Source organism: Cebus imitator, unplaced genomic scaffold, assembly GCF_001604975.1.
Source record: "Cebus imitator isolate Cc_AM_T3 unplaced genomic scaffold, Cebus_imitator-1.0 Scaffold51, whole genome shotgun sequence".
Taxonomy (NCBI): domain Eukaryota; kingdom Metazoa; phylum Chordata; class Mammalia; order Primates; family Cebidae; genus Cebus; species Cebus imitator.
Window position 1 is genome coordinate 10,036,753 of NW_016107366.1, and position 3,022 is coordinate 10,039,774.

General features: G+C 43.7%; 1 pseudogene across 1 annotated transcript; it reads right to left on the bottom strand.

Annotated features, from left to right (window-relative positions):
• Positions 1 to 1,506: 1,506 nt before the first annotated feature.
• On the bottom strand, positions 1,507 to 2,616 carry LOC108303797 (annotated as a pseudogene). The gene is made up of 2 exons (XR_005200114.1): positions 2,498 to 2,616; positions 1,507 to 2,295 (listed from the first exon to the last, which is right to left on the bottom strand). The product of XR_005200114.1 is annotated as an RWD domain-containing protein 1-like (transcript).
• Positions 2,617 to 3,022: the final 406 nt, after the last annotated feature.

Genomic DNA, 3,022 nt, shown 5'->3' on the forward strand with positions numbered 1-3,022 from the left:
CCTTTTACTTTAGCAGTCTGCAATGTTACTAGGGCAGGATATATGTGCCATAGTCATAAAATTTGGGACCTGAAACTTGGAGCCTTGACGCAGGAGATGTGGAATGAATACCAGGGTAAGTTCTAGGTAGAGTTGTAGCTAAGGTGAAGGCATCAATGACACGATTTCCCAGGTTAGAAGATACAAAAGGCTGAGCCCAGAGAAACTTGGTGTTCCTCACTTCTGATGCTTTCCCCACTGCCATGATGATCAAAAGTCCTCAGCCCCAAGCTGGCCTTTGGGAACTGGGTGGCAAGGAGAGTCACACTGAGAGGAAAGATGTAACTGCTGCTGTCTTTCTCTGGGTATCCAGCTTTACAAAAGACATGTAAACTGCTTTTCTTTGATAGATAGTATAGTGGTGTTTGTCTGACATTTTACCACCTAAAATTATTAAGTTACCTTTAGAGTGAACTGCAATTACGTTTCTGACAAGCTCTAAAATAGCTCCTAAACCAGCTCCTCCATCTCTACCACCTCTACCCTATCCCCAGCTATCAGCATCTATCAGCAGGGGAGAGATTATGTCTTAATTCCTCCCTGCTTAAGACACTTCAAAGGTGTCCCTTCACATTATAAGAAAAAATCCAAACTCCTTAAGGTGGCCTACAAATTCCTATGTAATCTGGCCTTTGCTTCTTTATCCACTCATATTTCCAGTTACCTGGACTGGCTACATAATTTGGGGGGTGCCCAGTGCAAAATGAAAATGCAGAGTTCGTTGTTCCAAAACTATTGAGAATTGTAAGAGGGTGCCAGGCACGGTGGCTCACGTCTGTAATCCCAGCACTTTGGGAGGCAGAGTTGGGTGGATCATGAGGTCAGGAGATTGAGACTGTCCTGACTAACATGGTGAAATCCCATCTCCACTAAAAAATACAAAAAATTAGGCAGGTATGGTGACATGCACCTGTAATCTCAACTACTTGGAAAGGTGAGGCAGGACAATCGCTTAAACCTGGGAGGCAGAGGTTGCAGTGAGCCAAGATCATGCCGCTGCATTCCAGCCTGGGCGACAGAGCAAGATTCCAACAGAACAAGACTCCATCTCAAAAAAAAAAAAAATAGTAAGAGGGCAATGGCAGAGCATTAAACCAGGAACCAGCCCCCTTTTAAAAATATTTATTTAGATTTTGTTCTTTTTATTTATTACTAATTTAATTTTCTTTCTTTCTTCTTCTTCTTTTTTTTTTTGGAGACAGAGTCTCGCTCTGTTGTCCAGGCTGGAGTGCAGTGGTGCAATCTCCACTCACTGCCACCTCCACCTTCCAAGTTCAAGTGATTCTCATGCCTCAGCCTCCCAATTGGCCGGGATTACAGGTATGTGCCACCATGCCCAGCTAATTTTTGCATATTTAGTAGAGACTCAGTTTTGCCATGTTGCCAGGTTGCTCTCCACTGATCTTACCACCTCAGCCTCCCAAAGTGCTGGGAGTACAGGTGTGAGCTGCCGCACCTGGCTCTTTTTTTTTAATTTTAAAGTAAGTTTATTAAGTTCGATGATGAAAGCTATCAGAAGAATATTCTCCTGAAAGTAATTTTTTTCTAGAAAAAAAGAAAGGAAAATCAAAACCCTCTGAGCACAGCCACAGATGCTGTGGCAGTCAAGCCTCTCTGCAGATGGGGACAGTCCATTAGTCCACTGAGTCACTCTCCGGGTCAGCAGGATTGTAGTCATCTTCATCATCCTCCAGCTCCAAGTCATCCATTTCTTGGAACAAAGACTCATCTACCTCCACATTGTTTCCAGCATCCTCCAAGAACTGGATATCAGATGTGTCAAGATTATGATCTGTTTCAAATAGCTGTTTCCCACTTAATTTATTTTTTCCTGCTTCTCCTTCTTTCATCCTTTTCTTTTTAATTTCCAAGAGTTCTCCATCAAACTTGGCCTTCCAATTTAAGAAATTCGCATTTGTAACTGGAGTGCCATGAAATAATTGGTTTCCAGCTTCTTCTGCTTCTTTTCTGTTTCTTTTCTTCTTCTTTTCTGGTTTTTATCTGATCTACTATTTCATTTAATTTTTCTTGCACAGCTCTCACTAGAGTAAGGATCATCACCACACCAAGATTTCCTTCAGCCTGTAATACTAGTAATTTTAAAATGTCTGAGACATTATTATCTTCTAGATTTTCCTGGGAGAATATTTCATAATGAGGAGCTTCATCTGGATATTTTTCACTGTATGTAAACTTGAGGGTAGTCTGGACAGTTTCATCATTTTCTCCAGCTTAGATGTCACAGTAATGGCGAAGCTGGGTGAATTTTCTGATAATACTTAGCAGGACCTTGTCAAGTGAAGCACTACTGAAGGAGAATGTGGTATCAGAAGAGTCCATTTATGTTTTGGAAGACTAGTTGTTCAGAGGGTTGGATCAATGTGCAATCAAGCTAGTTAAGGATACTCTCGAATCCCTCTTCACTCATTCCCTTAACATCCTCACAGCACAGACGTACTACTGGTGAGAGAGAACATGCACAGGGGTAGCTGAGAGACATCTGCCTGTGAAGGAGTCAGGGTAGATGGACTCCCGAGTCTCCAGCTCTTTGCACTGCTCCTCACTGTAATCTGCCATTGTGGCCCTTGCTGTTGCCCATGGATCCCCTAGGCACCTAAGCGGCCTGCAGCAGCTCGGCCCTGGGAGAGTGGACTGTGGCCAGGCGGACACAGGTCTCTTTTTTTTTAAAGTAAGAAAGCTCACCTGGAAGCACCAGCCCTTTCTGAGTGTGCAGCCCTGTGCCACCACATGGGTTGCATGCCCATGAAGCTGGTCTACCTGCCATCCACTTCCTCACCGCAATGGCATCCTCTTGTTTCTTAGACATGTACCAACCAGTTTTCTGTTTCATCTTAGCATGGTTCACTACTCCTCAACAGGGCCTTAGTGGAAAGGGTAGCCATTTTTTTTTTTGAGACAGAGTCTCTGTCACCCAGGCTGGAGTGCAGTGGCGTGATCTTGGCTCACTATAACCTCCACCTCC